The sequence below is a fragment of the Neophocaena asiaeorientalis genome, unplaced genomic scaffold (assembly GCF_003031525.2).
Source record: "Neophocaena asiaeorientalis asiaeorientalis breed wild unplaced genomic scaffold, Neophocaena_asiaeorientalis_V1.1 scaffold345, whole genome shotgun sequence".
Taxonomy (NCBI): Eukaryota; Metazoa; Chordata; class Mammalia; order Artiodactyla; family Phocoenidae; genus Neophocaena; species Neophocaena asiaeorientalis.
This window is the reverse complement of record NW_020175181.1, coordinates 3,338,333-3,359,951: the sequence shown is the minus strand read 5'-3', so window position 1 is coordinate 3,359,951 and position 21,619 is coordinate 3,338,333. Positions and strand designations below refer to the sequence as shown.

Genomic DNA, 21,619 nt, shown 5'->3' with positions numbered 1-21,619 from the left:
ATAGAGATTTTGAAGAAATAAAATTAAGTAACATATTGCTTGACATACAGTGTATGGTCAGTATTGGATTCAAGGTATCCCCTAAGAAAATTATGTTGACTCCCATACAGAATATTGTAGTAAGCTTTAGTCTGGGAGCAGTTGATGGTGCTGGTGAGGGCAATGCTGACTGTCTGTATTGAGAGTATACTTGATGCCAAGCACAGCCCTAGGCTCTGGAAGCCGTGAGTAAGAAATAGCCTTCCTGCTCTCAAGGAACTTATAGTCCACTTGGGGTGGGGGCGGATCCAGACAGATACACAGGCAAATACTTTGCTAGATGCTGTTATGGGGGAAGCATAGGGTTCTGTGGGAGCATATAGGTGGGTTACTCAGTCAAACCATAGCGGATGAAGAATGACTTCCCAAAGGGAGGTGGATGATGATGTGAAGGATTAGACTAGTAAGTCTAGATAGAGGGCAAAGAGACGGCTGGTAGAAATTTGTCATTGCTACAAAGGTGTCCCATTCATTAATGAAATAGATGTCCTCAATATTAGTGAAGATTTCAGGGATACCAGGAAAGTATGCTTTTGTCAGGTCAGTGTTGAAATATTAAGAGCCTACTTTTAGGTTTAGGTGTTACTAAAACAGTTTTTAAAAAGTAAAATAAGAAGGGCTCTATTTATATATAATATTGAAATTTCTATCAAATAGCACTTTCTGAGGTCTTGTATTCACATGGCCTACATACTTGTTATTCAACGTTATTGTCACATTAGGTTATACTTACGGGGAAGATAGAGGGAAAGGCACAAAGAAACAATGAACTTCAGAGGATGGGAATGATGATTTGTGAGTTGGGGTGAATACCACTACCACTATGTGCTGTTTATACATTTCCGTTTCTCTCATCATCCTTACTCACATGTGATGAAAAATTATTTGTTTGAATGGCTCATTGACAGTTCAATTTTAATTTGGTATAGTACACTGCTCTGGTGGTTTGATACTGATCAACAAACTTGTATATATAGGAGATAAGATTTCTTTCCATCTTTTTCTAGTGCCCCTTCCCAATAAAACAACCTACTAAAAATATGGAAGGGAAAGATCACTCCTATGGCAAAACTGGGGTAAGAAAATGAGAATGAATAAAGAATTCCTTGGAAGGGAAGGAATATGAGTCTAGAAGAAAGAAGAGGGTGTTGAAATAGGCTATTGTAATGGATAAAATGATATCAAAAATTAAAGGAATAATGAATGAGCTTGGTCTTTAAAAACACCTCCAAGGCAAGCACATTCTGGCAGCCTGAAGAATGTGACTTGTTGTAAGAATAGACTTTGATCTCCTACAGCTCATCTTGTACATCCATATGAGGACTGTGGTTTTTGCAAGAGCCGTCCCTGACTTGAGCTGGGTTAAGTGGAGCAATTGATGTGGGCATTTGGAAACATTGGAAACCAGTTGTTGGGGTTAAAGCTGTTAGTCCCTGAGGGGTAAGCAGAGGGTAGAAAGAAAAAGGTAAAAAATGAAATCATGTTTGTGAAAGTAAATTCTGAAAAACATACTTAGGAAAGTTTATAAAATGAGGTTGAAACTATGAACATGTTTGCTGTGATAATAAATCTTAGATACTAGGACTGGCCAAAAACTTGAAGAGAGAAAAACAGTTTTAGGCGCCCCCCCTCCCTGCTACCGCCACCCCCCCGAAAAAAACCCTACCAAAAAACAAACAAAATCCTTTATAATTCTGTCCCACAAACCTATGTAGAAATCTGCACTGTTTGGACCTTTATGACATGAAGTTGGGGTAGGGTGGTAGATACCTTGAGCATAAAAATCATGTAAGTTCAGTGATTGTGGTGGTGTTGGAATATGTTGAATTCTTGGTGTCTTTGTGGGGAAGTATTTGTGCCTCACTGGGTTTACTTTAGCAAAGACTCTTAACTACCTTTGGGTACTTTTCTAAGAGTTTGTTGTGTTTTAAAGGGATTGTGATTGTTTTGTCAGGTTCAAAATAATTCTCGAAACTGGACATTATGGTCTCTCTACTCTCAACTTCTGGTTTTCCTCTTACCTTTATTCATTTTTTTCTCTCTCTGTCTCTCTTTTTTTTTGTTGTTGTTACTTGATCTTTCAGCTTTAACTGTCCCCCTCCTTAAATATGGGAGTGTTTCCATAGTAATCCGTTCTCCTCTCTTCACACTTTTCCTTGATCATCTCATCTGTTACATTATCATCAACATGTCCATGATTCCAAAAACCTTTATATCCCACTACTTTGGAGGTTAGCTGGATAAGATCTACTTGGATGTCATATTCATAATTAATGTGTACATTAACTGAGTAACTGAATTCATTAGCTTCTCCCTCAGACATCTCATCTCCTGTAAACTCAGTCTTGGCTGAGTGACTTTAATATACATCCAAACCCCCATGATAGGTCACTTGGTGTTTGTAGAACTTCTTTAGAGAATGTAATCCTGAATGTAAATACAGTTTTAGCCAGAAAGATGCCTCATCATAGCATTGTTTTTAATAGCAAAAAAATTGGCACTAATCTAAAGTCCTGCACCATGCCCTGCTTAAAAACTGACACACACACACACACACATAGAGGAATACAGGCAATGTAGAAAAATATTTAATAGCATGAGAAGTTATATATATAAATTTAGTGGAAAAAGATGCTCTTCATAGGTACACTGATACCATAATCATTAAAACTATAAAAAGAACTGTGTGTCTATATTTGTAGAAGAATATGTATATAAAGGTTTGCATTAATTAATTCTAGATGGAACAGTTTTTGGTGATTTTTATTTTATTCTTTTCATCTACTTGTATTTTCTAGACTTGTACAGTAAACATGAATTACTTTCATAATTCACACATGGAGACAATTTGGACTCTATTTTTCACCTCCAACTCTTGTTGATTTAGTCCAGTGTCTCATTCAACCCAGCTGCTGCTGCATTAGTTCAAGTGCTCATTGTATCAGAATTAGACTATCATAGCAGCCCCCTTGATTCCATTGCTCAGCTGCCAGAGCTATCTTCCTAAAAATCTTAACTGGTCAGGTTCTTCCCTTGCTTAACCTTTCCAGTTTAGGTAGCTAAATGTTAAATCTCCAAAACCATCAGAAGTAGAGTAAATTTTGAATGTTTTCCCTTGTTACAGCTGACTCTGTATTTAGCCAACTCAGGATGTAATATAACGTTTTCTCTTAACCCTAACCAAGTCACCTTTGACCAGAGAGCAGATAGTCATGCCAGATTGGGGTTGGAGGAAGGGAGAAAGTGGGAGGGAAAATATGAATTGAACTCAGGTGTTTGCAAATCTTTGCTCTTTGCTTGTCCCTTCTGTTCTGCCTCTGCAACCTGTCATATTTTGCCCTTGCTGGGTGGGATTTTTGTTTGTTTGTTTTCTATTCAAAGGACAGTGTATTGGTTTCCTTGAGTATTTAGTCAGTAAGAACAAATAGCCAAATAATGAAAATCCACCAGTTTTAGTGCCAATTATTATATTAGCCGATCGTATTAGGAGTATTTATTGAAGCATGTCATGCTAATAGTCCCTGAGTGTAATTATACTTGCAGATTTTTCTTGCTTTCAGGGAGTCTCTAACATGTTCCAGATGGTTAAATAGGAAAGAGTAGACATTTTGTACTGTCTTTTCAATTATGATTAGGAATTTGATGTTACTTACTACTTATGTTAATGTTATTGCTTTTGTTAGATCTAAACATGAGAGGAATTTAAACAAAAAAAATTTTTTTTTAAACTCTTCTACTATGGTCAACAATTAACAGGAGTTTTCATAGATTCTTTTACTCTGTTAAATTGTTTAATTAATTTAAGCATCATTAAAATGAGATAATTGCATCATAAGTAGTCATTCATTTATGAATATAGTCCTTAATTTATTCTTGGAAAGTATTCACTTGGGTTTGTTTCAGACTTAAAATTACATGGTGAACTTTCTTGAAAATTTACATGAGACTGAAATAGAATAATTTTCCAAACTTTGGAAAATAGAAAATTTTCCAGATTTTCCAAAGGTTCTTTGACCTTTTCCACAACCTAATATGACCCTAGATTCAAAATCAGTGGGATATATACTTAAATTTTTCCAGTAGTAGTAGTGATGACTTTCCTTCATGTATTCATATTCTCTTGTCTGCCATTAACGGACCATCCAGCTTCTCTCATTTGCAAGGCAGTTTACCAAAGATAGGCTTATAGCCTTTGAAATCAGAACAGAAAAGTTAATAGAGCATAGGGATCCAGACCCATAATCCTTGGCTTCATTATGACCTTATGTTAACCAATTTGCTAACTGGTTAGTTGACGTGAAGAAATATGTTGTTTTTCAATAAGAGACAGAATACTCTGTCATTCACTTTAACAGCCTGTATATTTTCATAATGTAATTGTTGAGGGAGGACAAATGGTTCTTCCGTAGACTGCCATTCTCTGTCCTTGGAGCGTACTTCAAGAGTTCTTGCAAACTAGAAAACAAGTAAAAAACATAAAAATAGAATACCAACATTATTTTTTTGGTGATGAATGAAAGCATATTATTCCTAAAGATTTTGTTGGGATGAAGGGAGTAGCTTACATTCTATATCATCCAGGAAGACTTACTTCCTGTCAATTGCCTTTAAATATCTTTGTTCATTCTCACACTTTCCTGTTTCTCATTAAGCTACTGCATCTCTGCCTCTTCTTGACCTTCTTTCCCCCAAACAACTTGCCGCCTCAGCCTCTTCAGACTCCTCAGTGCTTTTCCTTCATGCCTGCTCTACAAATTCTTTATAGTTTTTCCAGGTAAAATTCTTATCCTTCTATAAAATTCTTTAAATTCCTTCCCAGCAAGCTCAAAGTTAGCCTAAACCGAGACTCAGAAAAGCATATCTTTGAGGAGATGCAGTTCATCTTGCAATAATAAACTGGCATTAAATTGGGATTTCCATTTTCATGACTGCTGCCAAACTTTGTTATTTGGTTTGTTTAGCATGTGCAGCAAATGTTGTGATCAAGTTGTTATTAACTATTCAATATTGTGAGTCTGTCTGAGAATAAGAAAAATAATATGGACAAATTTAATTCACATTTTTGTGTGTTTTAAAGTATTGTATATATTCATTTGTCTCATGTATAAAAATTTGATTTTATACAAAAATATGTTAAGATGGGATTAATTTTTAAAAGAATGATTCAGGGCTTCCCTGGTGGCGCAGTGGTTGAGAGTCTGCCTGCTGATGCAGGAGACACAGGTTCATGTCCCGGTCTGGGAGGATCCCACGTGCCACGGAGCAGCTGGGCCCGTGAGCCATGGTCGCTGGGCCTGCGTGTCCGGAGCCTGTGCTCCGCAACGGGAGAGGCCACAACAGTGAGAGGCCACGTACTGCAAAAAAAAAAAATAAAGAAAGAATGATTCATACTAGGATTCCACTGAATGAAATATTTCAGTTTTACATATAAAGAATGAAGTTTGATTTATAAAATTTAGTATATGCAAGACCTTTCCAGGCATCAATATGAGTTACATGTATGTGATGAAATTCAGGCTAATTAGGGAAAATACCTCTCTGGGTTAATGGTAAGAGATGATAACAAGATATTTGAAAAGCAGTACTGCTATGGATTCTATGATACTACTACTGTGGATTCTATGATAGTACCTGATACTATCTTTGATCTAGTTAATAACGAAACTAGAATTTTTTCTTACCGCTTCTTTGCAGTATCACAGCCTCTATCTCTTTCACCCACTCCACTTTTATCATGATGTGGAAAGAGTTGTTACTGTGATTCCCATAATCTTGGAGGCAGGGAGAATTTACTTATCCACCTGACCGCTTTCCTGGACTTTGATGCTTGAAACACTCCTGTCTTCTTCAAATATTTAGAAAATTGCGGTAATGGTACTTCAGTCCTCATCTTCCCTGAGGTTTCCTTTGTCCCCTTAATATACATCTGGTGGATTTAAGATCTCTTTGGGGACTTCCTGCTGCTGCAGTGGTTAAGAATCCGCCTGCCAATGCAGGGGACACGGGGTCGAGCCCTGGTCCGGGAAGATCCTACATGCCATGGAGCAACTAAGCCTGTGCACCACAACTACTGAGCCTGAGCTCTAGAGCCGCGAGCCACAACTACTGAAGCCCACGCGCCCTAGAGCCCATGTGTTGCAACTACTGAGCCCACATGCCTCAACTTCTGAAACCTGCACGCTCCAGGGCCCATGCTCCGCAACAAGAGAAGCCACCGTAATGAGAAGCCCGCACACCGTCACGAAGAGCAGTCCCCGCTCGCCGCAACTAGAGAAAGCCCACGTGCAGCAATGAAGACCCAACAGAGCCAAAAAATAAATTAAATTTAAGAACAAAGAAAAAAAAGATCTGTTTTTTTCTTTTCCCTTTGAACACTTTAACCACAGCACCTCAGTGTTTAACTGAACATAGGTACTGTCTATAGATTCAAATTTCATTTTGTGTGTGTATGTGTGTGTGTTCCGGCAGCTTTCTAAGCAGAGCTCATGAATTTGCATTCTCCATAGGTCCAATTTGTTACTGGTTTCTATATTCCTGTGTCCTAGGAGGCTGTGTTAGGAATTAGTACATACGTTTATCTCATTTCCCCAAACCTAATGTATGACCTTACTCTGTTAGCTGATTCAAGTTCTGTTCATGGCATGATAGGTGCATGGTAGTACTAGTGACAACTCTATTCCCCATGTGTTCTGACTCATTAACTGCGTGAGAGGAAAATGCTCAGCCACTCCAAGGAAGTCAGGCTGAATCAGTCTGGCAAAATGGATGTCGAATGTAGAAGAGGGAGAACCATAGAGCAGTTTGACCTTTTAGTGCACATTGTCCCCCACCTGCCAGGTACATAGACAGTCATTATACTAGAATTTGACATAAATAACAATTTTCTTCCCTTCTAGGGAGGACGGAGCAAAGGTAAATGCAATATTAAAATTCTTGATTCTTCTATGCCAGGGTTTTTCAGTCTTAGCACTATTGTCATTTTGGGTCAGAAAATTTTTTTTTTTGCGGTACGCGGGCCTCTCACTGTTGTGGCCTCTCCCGTTGCAACGCGCAGGCTCAGCGGCCATGGCTCACGGGCTTAGTTGCTCTGCGGCATGTGGGATCCTCCCGGACCAGGGCACGAACCCGCGTCCCCTGCATCGGTAGGCGGACTCTCAACCACTGCGCCACCAGGGAAGCCCTGGTCAGATAATTTTTGTTGTGGGCGCTGTCCTGTGCATTTTAGAAGGTTCAGCAGCATCTCTGGCCTCTACCCACTAGATTCTAGTAGCACTTCCCACCCCAAATTGTGACAACCAAAAATATCTGCAAACATTGCTAAATGTTCCCTGGAAGATACTGTAGGTCCCAGCTGAGAACTGTTGTCCTGCACTTAATGCACTTTTGATTATATGGTGAGGACAAGTTCTTAGAAGATTGATTGCTTTCTGTGTGCAATTTGATTATTTTGGCAACTCTAGAAAGCTGGTACCAATTTACATTCCTGACAATGGTGTGGAATATTGCGTATTTCCTTAGACCCTCAGCAGTGCTTTATTTTGTCAGTCTTTTAAATCTTTTACCTATCTGATAGATGAGAAATTACTTTGCCTTAATTTTAATTCAAACAATTAATTAGGTTGGATATTCTTTTCATTTTTATTGTCCAGTTGAAGATCATCTTATATGCATTGTTTATTTTTGTTCTTTGCCCTTCTTTGGTGGGATGTTAACTTGGTCATTTGTGGGATTATGAGATTGTTTTCACTGTTAGGAATTTTTCACAGTTTCATGGTTAAAAATTATCACTTAAAAAAATTATCACTTTTTCTTTATAGCTTCCAGCTTAAATTTATAACTAGCTTTATGTTCATGTCTTTCTTAGTAGATTGAATTTATTGAGATGTCATATATAAGATACTCAATATATTTTTAGACTAAATTTAATGTAGAGGAGCATTGGTACTTCTCCAAGGAAGGAGTGAAATGTATACGTGCATGCGAGTGTTAGTGTGTGCATGAACGTGTGTATATATGTTTGTGCATGTTTACATGGCCACCTAAGAAAAGAAGGCTAAAACACTGAGCTGTAGGTATGTCTGCATTTGCCAGACATTGGAAGGATATTGAGAAGAAGTTGATGGCAGGCAATAGTTTCTTGGAATGCAACTGAAAGCTCAAAGAGAATATTGCTCTTAGAACTGGCAGAAGGTTCACTGTAAATATCCCTAGCCATATTCTAGAAGGTCAGACAAGAGATAAGGGTAGGGAGGGTTAAAAGGAGTTAGAGATGACAATTCAGAACAGTGATATAGTAAGGGTGTAGCTTAAACTTCATAGTGGAGTCTAAGTAGCATAGAAGTTGGGAGATGTAGGTGTAGGTTGGTGGGAGAGCCCAGCTTATATGGATTATCAATTAAACTTTCTTACTTTTTCCATTTTTATCGGGGAATTTCTGTTCCTCAGTGTTCCTAGATATCATCTTATTTTCCTTTTCTAGGCTCTGGATCTTTTTCTTTGAAAGGATCTTTGCCGCCTTCCTTAAGAGCAAAGAAAGAGATAAGAAGTATATGTCCAGAGCAAAAATTCACAAAATATGGTCTGTGGACTCTTGGGGCTCTGCTTGGGCTGCCATAACAGAATACCATAGACTTCATGGCTTAAACATGCACTTGAAAAGAATATGTATTCTGCAGTTTTGGGGCATAGTGTTGTAAAAATGTCAGTTAGGTCCAGGTGGTTGATAGTACTGTTCAAATTTTCTAAGTCTTTATTGATTTTTTTTTTCCAGAGGGGTCTGCTTCTATCAGTTGATGAGAGGGGGGTGTTAAACTCTCCAACTCTAATGTGTGTTTGTTTTTCTCCATTTAATTCAGTCATTTTTTTTGCCTCTTTTATCTTCAAGCTCTGTCATTAGAGGCTATGATAGATAATAAGAGACCTTGAATGCTAGGTAACAAGAGTGCAAATTCTTTATGGTAACTGTGGAAAAGCCCTGTTGAGGGGTGACTAGGGGTGTGACATTGTGAACATGGAGCTGTGGGGAATTGTTTAGCAGGATGCGTTGTGTAGGCAGACCAGGAGTAGAGGTTAGATATGCTGCTAAATTGCCTCAGACTTGGATTGCTAACAGTATGGAATATAATGATGTTATTAATGGATTGAATATAGGAAATGCAAGAAGGAGAGGTGGGTTAAACAGTCCTAAGAAACTAAGTAACTGGCAAAATACTAGTATGGTTGCTAATGATAGCAGTGTACTTACTAGTGACTTTGAGAGATAGTGATGAGCAATTTCTTTTTGGCCCATTAATTTGGGGTGTTGCCTGGATATACAAATATAGACATCATATAGGTAATAATGAGAAGCTCAAGATTAGTGAAAGAGGATAAGAGGTTCTTCCTGCTCTGTTTTTATTATACACATACTACGAAATCATTCATTTCTGAAATAATTTTGGGATTAAGTTTTTCTTATTTGTGGCCTCAGCTCGGATGTTACCCTCACATATAAACTCTCCTTACTCAATCTAAAGTAGCTCCCCTAGTAACTCTCTCCCTCAAGTTATCCAGTTTTATTTACTGATCTTTTCCTCCCATTTGAATGTGAGCTTTGAAGAGTAGGAACTTCATCGCTCTTGTTCAGTGCTGTACCCCAGCAGCTTGTACAGTGCTTACCATGTATTGGGCTCTTAAATATTTGAGGATGGAATGACTCTTGCCTGTTACAAAAGAAATGATGTGTACTGAGTAAAAGAAATAAAAAGAAATGTTTTACTATTTGGTTTTAAAAATACCTTGGAAATGTTTATTACCAGTTTTTTTAAGTCATAAGGCTAGGCCTTTGGTTATTATCCACTCCCCCACCCCAAGATATGTCATGTTACTAATGGAAAGTTCTAATTAAATGTAACCATAGATTTGCATACCTCATTACATGATTATAACTTTGTATTCCAAAATATGGAATTTATTAAAACCTCTAAGCACATATCCTGGTCACGTCTCTATTTTAAAAGTTAATATGTAATTTAGAAAGATCATAAAAAAGAAAGAGAAATAATCTAGATAGAAATAGTTTTATCAATTAACTTTAGTGAGTATCTATCCTTGGCTACCTTTGAGAGGTACGAAGAGGTAGTAAAACCATCTTTGTCAGTTGACAGTGTGGAGGGGTAGATAGTGCACACAGAAAACTGTAATGCAAACATTCATCTGGTAACATGTACCAATTTTAACTGTTACTAAAAATGATCAAGCCTTTGCTTTGTTTTAGGCCTTAGTAAAATGCTATTTTCTAACACATATAAATCACGTATTGGGAATTAAAATCCGATCTGAGCACCTTGCTATAATGTTTTAGACATTTAAAATAGCTTAGTTTTGGAAATTCCCTGGCGGTCCAGTGGTTAGGATTCTGGGCTTTCACTGCCAGGGGCTGGGTTTGATCCCTGGACGGGGATCTAAGATCCTGCAAGCCGCACGGTGCACCAAAAAAAAAACGACCAAAAAACACTACAGTAGCTTAGTTTTGATAGTCGTCGACAATTGCCTTCCAATTTAGTAGAGTTGCTCTTTAGGAAAGAACTAAACTCCTGTAGTTAAGGTGTTAAGTTTCATTTTTAGCTCTTTGAGTGTGGACTCTCTCCTACACGCTGGTGTTTTCTCTTGCCTTGTGGCAAAAACAGAGAGGTAAATTATATTGCAGAATGAAGCCACAGAAATAGGCATTCCCCGATTAGTAGAGACTAATCTAGTAGTTTTACTACTTTCAGCATTCTTTCCTCCCTGTGTTCTCACCTCCAAACCTTTGCCTAATCCCTTATATTAATAATCTAGTATACCTCTCCCCATGCCTCTGATACTCCTCTTGGATTTGTTTAGAAAGACTTGTAATGTCCTTTGACTAGTTTAATGATCCTCAGTCTAAGTTTTTAACTGCACTACCATTCTTGAATTAGAACAGGTTCATTAATTCCACAAATTAACCTTTTAAAAGGTTAATATTTGTATACCTACTGTGTATACCTACTGTGTGCCAGTTAAAAAATATACACCTGGGGTCTTACAGTATAGTGAGGGAGACTGGTGGTAAACACAATCACACAAACGAATATGTAAATAAAAACAGTGAAAAATGCTAAGAAGAAAAAGTAGAAAGTGCTATGAAAGTGTCATGGAGGGCTGATTTTGATTATGGGCTAAGAGAAGTAGAATTTTAGTTAAAGCTTGAACAATGAATAGGAACTGAGCAGGTGAAGAAGGTAGGAGGGATTATTCACAGCAGAGAATATACTGTAGTGAAGGCCTTGGAGTGGGGAAAAAAGATTGGGGAATAGAGAGGAACTGAGGATGGATCAGTGTGGCTAAAGTGCAGTGTGCTATGAGGAGAGGTGGCTATGTCATGAATTTTGGATTTTGTTATATGTGAGATAAAACTTCATGGAAGGAGTGTAAGCAGGAATAGGGTATCGGATTTGTATGTCTGTGGATTGATGATTTATTTTTGAAATAGACTGGATGGGGCTTGGTGATTAACATATAGGTTGTGAGAGTGGAAAAGATTTCAAGGGTGACATCTGAGTTTCTGGTAGCAGCAGTTGGGTGGGTGTGAGGTGCCTTTTTTTTTTTTTTTGATGTGGGGGATAGGGAAGAGCCAAGGAAAAGGAAAATGGAGTTTAGTTTGTAACTCCTTAATAAATAGGCAGATGCTTGCAGGAATGGAGCTTAGAGTAGAGCATTAAAAATAATAGGAGCATTCTTTTGAGAATAGCTTGTCTCCAAAGTAGGTGTGTTTATACTATACCCAGAATTATTAGTATTAAAATCCACTAGTCTAGGCTTTTCAGTGTTTATCTCTTTAATGTAAATGTAAAAGTAGACGTACGAGTCATTAATATTTTAGATTCAGTAGTTGATATGCAGGCAGTTAAACACACAGTTTTGGTTTTAAGGTTATAATCTGCCTTTTTTTTTTTAAAGGGGAGCAAGAAATAGAAATTAAGATACAACAAAGTATTCAGGAATTGGCTTTTTACTGTACTTTAAAAAAACAATTTTTTTAATCTTTAAAACTTAGAATGTAAGTATTAATATCTCCGTAGAAGCAGAATGAGAGTTAAAAACAAAAGCCATATGAAGGTACATACAGTTTCCTGAATATGTATTACTGAAACGAATAATTAAAGAAATGCATGATACCTTAGTCTGGCAAAAACTAAGGGAAAATATGATGGCTGCCATCATTTATTAGAAAGGGAGCTGCTGAGTTGAACAGATATTAAACTTGGTTGGCTATGGTCTATTTATTAATCAAACACTTCACAGTGTTTACCATGTGCCACACTGTCCTAAATAACTTAAATATATTAAATGTTTAGTCTCCTACCAACTCTTCAGTAGGTACAAGTATTATCCTGCTTTTTGTAGTTGAGGAAACTGATGTATGGAGAGGTTAAGGTCAGAAAGTTGGTAATGGAGTTGGGCTCCGCAGTCCATACTTTAAACTATAATTCATTACTACCTGGGTTGTAAGAAGGGATGTGGTTGGCTTTAGACAGATGAGGATAGCTAAAGCTCAGTTCATTTATTTCACAAGTGTGAGGTTTTACTGTATCAATATACTAGAGTTTACTAATCCATGCTATTAATGATGGGCATCTAGGTTGTTCCTGTTTTTTGCTCTTAGACACATTGCTAACATGAACAGTTTTCTTCATATCTCTTGTTGCACATGTACATGAAGAATTTCCTTGGGGTCATTGTTCTCTTTAGTGCTGCTTCACGGTAGATATCTTGCCACTTACCAAGATCTGTTTCCCAGCTAGTGTCCCTTTGGAACTCTTGCTCTTACCATAGAGCAACATTTTTCATATCTTTCCAACATAATACAATTTTATCTTCAAGCAACACCCATGAATTTACCTAGATTTTTAAGACACCCCAAAAATTGTGTGCAGAAATAAGTATTTTTCTGGAGAGATATTGCAAGGTTTTCATAAAAGCATTTTGTAATCATAAGGACAATGAAGTCAGCCTTCTAAAAATTAAAGATTAACAAGGAAAATTAAGTAAATATTGTCATTCTATTAAAAAAAATTCTGTCTTTAAAGTCTTCATTTTCTTCTAGACCTTCTCTTCATAGATAGTGTTAATAAGAAAAAGCAACTACATACTATAGAGAAGTCAAATAAATACATACTTTTAATTTTTTTTAACACTAGTAGGATGACTTGATTTCAAATTTTATTTAGATCATTTTTGTCTTTGATTTGGAGAGTCTGACTCTTGTGTCATCACTAATAGGAAAGTAAGTAGCATCATTTTTTTCTTCATTCTTTCAAATATCAGTCTCTCAAGGAAAAAAGACTTATTTCTTCATACAATTTTTTAAGTGCCTTTTTCTTTCTTAAAGTTTATTTGGGGTAGAATTCATAAGAAAACAGGTGTTACTATAGAATCTTAAGTGCATTTAACCAAAATAATTTATAATTGCCACTAATGTTAATGGTTTATTTATGACAACCTACTGTAGGATGACAGCAGAGCTAAACTAGGCTATTAATCCCAGCACACTGGGCGTTTTGGCTAACGTTATCCCTTTCTCTCCTCATCAAAAAGTATATCATAAAGAAGGAAAGTTAAAGTAACTTTATAATAAAGATAACCTTCAATCTGCGCTAATTTTATTAAAGTAATTAATCTATAAACGTTGTAATTTTAACTGTTATTAGTAACAAGTTCCTTTCATCACACTTTACAGTTATTGGATGTGGGAGAGAAAATCTACTGCCCTTAGAGGTTTGAGAGTTTCTTTTATTTCCTTACAGAAAAGAGAGCATTAGACCACAGCTTCTTTTGACACTCAGCAACTGTTACCTTATGAGATAATGGAAGATGGATTGTTTTTTCCTGCTTTCCCAAAGTCACAGTCCATGATATCAGCTACCAATAGGTGTATGGAGAAGTGTTCCATTGGTCTAAAGCTGACTCTTTTTCTGAACTTTCCTGATTAACTGTTGCATAGGACTTGCTGCCTATCATTAATTCTGTTTCTGGCAGATAATTCTTGATATTATTGAGTAATTTCAATTGCTAATTGGTTCTTGAGGATGTCAGGATGGTGGATTTTAAAATTCTCAAAAAGATTAAGGCGTTAATAACATACTTGAAACAAAACCTTAAAAAGATTACAAAATAACAGGAAGATTAAAAATAAATAAAATATTAGAAATAGTATCATAGTATTTGATTCCAAAGAAATTAATAGGTTGAGCACACATTTAATATTGTTCCCACCCCAAACCATAGTTTAGTTAAACAACAACCAAAATAAAGTCAACAAGGGTTGTTGTTGTTGTTTTTAGTCATAAATCAAGAGATGTAGGGAGATGGAAGAAAATACAGCAAAATTTTCGAGGCTGGAAAACAGCTAGAATAGTGAACAATCTTATTAAACCTAAGAAAACTGTGTTTTAAGTGGAGGAAGCTAAGGACCAATTGAATTTGTACTGGTGACTCTTCAAAGGGCCCAGGCAGTGGTAGTATTGTGTACTTCTGGAAGTGGAGGCGAAGAAAGGAAGGGGATTAAAATAAGGAGGATTATTTAAAAGCTAAGAAACAGATGCCTGGGTCTCGTCTATTCTTTGCCACTCTACTACTGCACTGCTCCCATCTTGACAGATGGGAGACTTGAAGTTTATTCTCTAGCTTAAAACAGAGGACTAGTGAACACCAGGCACACTGAAGGGGGAGGGGGATTAGATGAGCACTGGCATTTTGAATGCTGAGAACTCTTGCTCTCATCTCCATTACTGGCTTCCCAAACTGAGTCCTTTATCCTCCAGGCAGGAAACAGGAAGAATCTTCTGTGAAGAATCTGACCATCCCAAGGAGAAAAACCTAAGGTCAAAAAGGAACTGTACTCTAGTTGGTAAAATTGTTTCTTACAGGGGTACAGGTTAACAATTCTGAAACTACTTTATATGTATACAGGTATTGAACTAATAAGTAACTAAGTGGTAGATAATGGGAACCAGGTTTCTCATATCAGTATTTGTGCCCTAACAGAGGGCCTGGCCAGATTGCCGTATAGTGAACGTCACAGTCAGTAGCCCCATGTACATGATTAGAGCTTTCAGTAAACTTTTTATATCCAAACAACTAAATAAATACCATCAGGCATCTAAGGAAAGCATCTACTATGACTAGCAGGAATGAAAATAAACAAATAGAAAATACAAACAACTTGGAGAAAATAGACTATGCAGCCGAGAAAATTTTATGTATATGCACACATACATATATGTACACATCCAGCTGTATATAGATGTACATATATGCATATACCATATATACACATACATACATATCATATGTGTGTGTATAAAACAGCTGCAGAAAGTTGGGATGCTACATCTGTAAAGCAGAAATAGGGTATTTTAGAAAGAACATTCGGAGAATGAAGAATTCTTATAAATTAAGAATATATAGCAGAAAAAAAACTCAATAGAGGTTTGGGTAATGAGTTGAGGACAATTTTTTAGAAAGTAAAGTAAAGAGGCAAAGAAATGATAAACAGATTATAAAAGAAAATAAAAAGAAGGGTCTAGGAGGGTCAACTTCCTATTATTAGGAGTTCCAAAGAGAGAACAGAATAAATGAAGGGAAAGAAAAGAATAGATAGTATAATCCAAGAAAATTTCCCAGAACTGAGACAAAGTACCTATTGAGTACCCAGTATAATGGATGAAAAGAGACTAACACCAGTTGAAATAATAGGATATCCAAATAGCCAGCTGTGTTGCTCAGTCTCTATAATATTCAGGGAAATGCAAATTGAAATGAGATCCCATTTTCATCTGTTAGACTGGTTAAAAAATAAAGTCTGACAATGTCAAGTGTTGGAAAGAATATGGGTGCAAATGGTTCTCTTACACACTGCTAGTGGGAATGTGAAACAATCATTTGGGCAATCAATTTGACAAATGGTGAGTAGAGCAGAAGATATGCAAATACGACAACTCAGAAATTCCACTTCTGGATATTACCATTAGAAATTCTTGCACATGTGCATATGAAAATATGAAAGAGAAGCCATGTACAAGAACATTCATTGAGGCATTATTTATAATAATGAAAATTTAGACAACTTAAATACATGAATGACTGGGCTGAGATGTGGTATATTCACATGTACATATGAATGAAACACACACACACCTCAGCAGGGATAGAGCTCCAAAACAATATAATGCATGAAATCAGCAAAATGCAGAATATGTACAGTTTAAACATGTATATTTTAAAGCATAAAACATCAGTGTACATTGTTTATGGATGGATATTAAAAAATTGACCAGAGGATATATACTGAATTCATGATGATGGTTATCTCTATCAAAAGGCGGCGGAGTGAAAAGAGTGGGCTTTGTGTGAGTGTGGGGCCTTTTGATTTATTGGTAATACTTCATTTCTTTAAAAAGAAAATAAATATATCAAAAATGTTTACTGTTACTACTTATTGGTAGTAGATCCATAGATACTCCTTTGTCCTGTTTCTCTATATATTTAAAAATTCTGACCCTGTACCTCTGCCTAACTCCAAAATAACAAAGGAGGAATGTTTGATAGATTTCCTTTTTTACTCTTTCTATGTAAGTGCTATAGGTACTCTTCTTTCACCTTGCTTCCTCGTCTGATTCTTAAATCAGATTGAATATAAGAGGTTAATAAACTGAATAATTTAATAAATTAAAGGAATTGAGGTGCTGCATTAGCCAGCATTTGTGCCAGAACTGGAAGCAGATAATGAAGACAGAAAGGCCTTACCCATGAGGAGAGAATTGGAACAAGTAATGGGAAGCCTCCAGGCATGAGGATCTCCTAGGAGTTTGTACCATCCATATGAGGTCTCCTGCTTTGGGTTCCTGGAGGTGAGGGGGTGTGAGAAAAGACTTAAAATACTGAGCTCTGGATAGCACAGATAATACATAATAAATACTAGGAGATATATTTTAAGAATAGTGCGCTTACTGATCTCATAATGCCAAACATCAGATCATCAGCACTGCTTTCTTTTTCTCCCTATTTCTTCGTATTCCTCCTGTCTTCTTTGGTTCTCTGTGTATCACCTGTCTCTTGATTTTCTTTTTTTTTTTGCGGTACGCGGGCCTCTCACTGTTGTGGCCTCTCCCGCTGCGGAGCAGAGGTTCCGGATGTGCAGGCTCAGCGGCCATGGCTCACGGACCCAGCTGCTCCGCGGCATGTGGGATCTTCCCGGACCGGGGCACGAACCCATGTCCCCTGCATTGGCAGGCAGACTCTCAACCACTGCGCCACCAGGGAAGCCCCATATTTTTCACTTCTCATTGTCTACATATCTTTTTGGAATACGGATTTATCTTGTGCTTTTCTGTCTTCATGCAGTCCCTGAGTGACTATTTTCAGCCTCCCCCTCAGCATCATTCCTGTATTCCCGTTTGGCCTTGAATCATCAGGACCCCCTAAATCATTAGCAGGATCCATCTGGCTTCAGTTACTGCCTGACTTTGAAAAAGTACCTGTAAAAACTCTTAGGTTTTATAGAAGAGAGTGGCATTATTTCACAAAGATTATACCTGTAGCCTTAACTACACAAATGATTTTTGAGTAGTGCTCTTCCTTGAAAGTCAGAAAATGACAGAACCTGGGTTTGTGGTTGACTAAATGAACAATGCCATCTTTGCCATAGTCAGTTACTACTTACCAATTCTTAAGCAAATTTACCTAGGAACAAATTCAAAGATATAGTGCTTCACAGATGAAAGAACACAAAGTATTAATTAGGAGGAATCTTATCACCCAAGAAATGTCTTAGGGACTTCAGTTGATTACAAATGCAAATAAACTAGATATTATACAGTGAGAACAACCCAACTAAATATAATGTAAGTTGGGCTAACCTAACTATAAATTCCTTTCTTTGATAGTTTAAACTATGTCATTATGAAGAGCTAGTCCAAGTTTTTTTTGAGTTTTTGAATTGTGGGTTTAAATCAAGGAAAAAGGGAAAGAAAATCTTGAAAATACAAAAAGCACTCTGTTTAATTTAGAGGGACTATAATAGGTAAGCACTTTTGGATCCAGGTCATAGGATCATCCAATTTTCTAACATTAGATAGACATGCCACTTTAATGCGGAATTCAGCATTGGGGGGAATCATGATGTAGAGAAAACGTAGTCTTTATTTTAAAAGGAAAAGCCTAAAACAAGCATCAGAAAACCCACATTATAAATATATTATAAAATAAAATAAAAAAGATTTATATTCATTGATTGTAAAATGCACTAGATATGTAAAAAGTGAACCACTAATTTTATTTTTGAGTATTATATGAATTAATTTGGGGGAGAATTTACATCTTAATGCTATTGAGTCTCAGTGAACCCATGAAAATATTCAGTCACTCTTTTTTTTTAGTCTTTTTTAATTTCAGAAATGTTTTATAATTTTAAGTGTATAGGTCTTACCTATATTTTGTTAAATTAATTCCTAAGTATTTTATGTTTTTTGATGCTATTATAAATTGTTTTGCACTTCCAATTGTTTACCATGGTTATATAGAAACACAGTTGATTTTTGTATACTCACCTTGTGTCTTACAGCTTTGTCAAATCACTTATTAATTCTAGTAATCATTTTTCAGATTCCTTAGATTTATGTACCGACATTTTTTAATTGAATAAAGACAATTTTAGTTCTTCCTTTCTAAGCTTCCTTCTGTTTGTTTTTCTTGACTTATTGCACTGAGTAGGACCTCCAGTACATCTATTACAATAATGAAGAGAAGTGGTTAGAGTGAACATTCTTGCCTTGTTCCCAATATTAGGAGAATTCCCAGTATTTCACCATTGTACAGAATACTAGCTGTAGGTTTTTCATGGATCCTCCTTATCAGATTGAAGGAGTTACCTTTAATTTTTAGCTTGCTGAGAATTTTATCATGAATGGGTGCTGAATTTTGTCAGATGTTTTTCTGTACCTATTGAGATATTTATATGCTTTTTATTCTGTTAATGGCGTATCATCCTTATATATTGCTGGATTTAATTTGCTATTTTGTGTCTACATTCATGAAACTGATTTTCTTTTCTAGTAATATCTTTGGCAAGTTTGGTGTTAGGGTTTTGCTGGCCTAGTAAGACAATTGGGGTGTATCTGCCTTTTATTTTCTGGGAAGTGTGCACAGTTGTTATTATTACTTCTTTAAATGTTTCATAGAACCCACCAGTGAAGCCATCTAGGCCTGGAGTATTGTTTTGTCTTAATTACAAATTAATTTCTTTAGTAGATAACATTCTGTTCATTTTTGTGGTTTTAATAATTTATATTTTTCAAGGAATTTTTCACTTCATCGCAGTTACTGAATTGATTTGCATTATGTGGTTTAGAACATTATATTTGTAGGACATGAAGTGATAGCTGTCCATTTCTGACATTGGTAATTTGTGTTGTCTTTCATTTTTCTTGATCATTCTTGCTCAAGTATTAATCATTTTTTTATCTTTTCAAAAAGTCAACTTTTGATTTTAATTTTTTTCAGTTGTCCAGTCTACATATTGGGTATTGTTTTGACTTCAAGTTCACCGACTTGTTTTTGTTGCCATCTCAAATCTTCTATTAAGCTTGTCCAGTGAATTTTAAAATTTCCATGTTGAACTAGTTCTTGAATTTTCATTTACTTCTATTTTATAGTTTCCATTTGCTACAAGTATTTCTCATCTGTTCACTTATTATTATAACATCCTGATCATACTCATAATAACTGCTTTAACATCATTATCAGTTAATTTCAACTAATCATCTTATGGTTCCTATTGACCCCCCCCTTTTTTTTCCTGATCTTGAGTTACAATTTCTAGCTTATTTGCATGTTTAGTAATTTTTTATTGTATACTGGGTATTGTAGATAATATTGTGGATTATCTTTTTCTGAAGAGTATTGATTTTTGTTCTAGTAGACAACTAAATTACTGGCTGGTAAATATACACTTACTGTACAATCCAGTTGCATTTATGGGTGTCTGTTTGTTTATTTACTTATTTATTTGGTTGCATCGGGTCTTAGTTGCGGCACACAGGCTTTCTAGTTGTGGCACTCGGGCTCCAGAGCGCGCAGGCTCAGTAGTTGCGGTGCAACTAGTAGTTGCCCTGCAGCATGTGGGATCTTAGTTCCCTGACTAAGGATCAAATCTGTGTTCCCTGAATAAGAAGGGGGGTTCTTTACCACTGGACCACCAGGGAAGTCCCCATTTCTGGGTGTTTATCCTAGAGACATGAAAACTTATATTCACACAGAAACCTGTACACAAATATTTATAGCAGCTTTATTCATAATAGCCCCAAATTGAAAACAACCCAAACGTACTTCAACAGGGAATGGTGAAAAAGAAACTGTGGTACCTTCAAACCATGGAGCAATAAAAAGCAACAAACTATTTGTATATGCAACATGTTGGATGGATCTCAAGGGCATTATACTGAGTGAAAAAAGCCAGTACAAAATGTTTCCATACTATTTGATTCAATCTTTGTAATATTCTCAAAGTGACAAAATTATAAAAATAGAGGGCAGATAAGTAGTTGCTAGGAGTTAAGAAGAAGGGAGTGAGGAGTGTATGATTATAAACAGCAAAAGGGAATCTCATTTGTGGTATGGTTATATAGGGGTATTTGGATCAACCAAGGATTTGAGGAAAATTTGCATACAGAATTAAGGTCCCCCACCCCCTTACTGTACTGCCCTTCCTACCATGGTTTTCTCCTCCTATTATCTAGCATCCTGTCAGCTCTGAACTACATTCTCTAATGCCTCAAGCCAGTGAGACAGTGGTTTTCTCCCTTAGGTCTAGCCTCCCAGTAGTACTTAAGGGGTATACTGGGAAGAGTTCTCTTAAGGGAAAGTCTTATAAGTATAGATCTTATTCAGTATGATTCCTTTCTTTCAGTGATCAAATTCCCTATGTTTCTGCCTGCTTTTAGTCACTTTTCAGTGTCTTTGAGTAATTTTTATTTTGTCCAGAGTTAATCATCGTTATCTGTGGGCAAGTTAGTCCAATACAAGATAGTTCATCTTTACTGGAACCAGAGCTCAATGAATTTTATTTTTAGGTATTAGGAATATAAAATTTTTGTAAACTTTTTCAATAAAAAATTTGAAAGTTAAGTATCATAGTAACTTTAATACATAGTGAGAAGTATTACAGAAATGAAAGAAGGAATTAAATGCAAACTGAAAACATTAAAAATCAGAATTTATAGGTAAAAAGAAAGATAAACATACAAATGCAGCCAGAAAAATATTTTAAAAGACATATAAATGGACCTGTCAGGAGATTAAGGGCAGAATGCAATTATGTATTACTCAAGCAGCAGTCTTAAATAAGAATATATATTCAGGTACCAGAAGGACTTCAGTTGTAAAATCAGATCTCCATCCATTGTCTTTTGGAAGTGTTTTTCCATTTGGCCTGAAAAGTTGTATTTTCTTTTTTTTAACCGAGCATTTCTGACCTTTATTATTTCTTAGAGAATAAAATGACAGTCTAACCTCCCTTCTG

The 21,619-nt window shown here is 36.3% G+C and overlaps 1 protein-coding gene across 5 annotated transcripts in view; it reads left to right on the top strand.

The window, feature by feature from the left end:
• The window catches only part of NCOA1 (nuclear receptor coactivator 1), a 251,137-nt gene that overhangs the window by 117,875 nt on the left and 111,643 nt on the right, over positions 1-21,619 (top strand). The gene's annotated exons all lie outside the window — the stretch shown is intronic.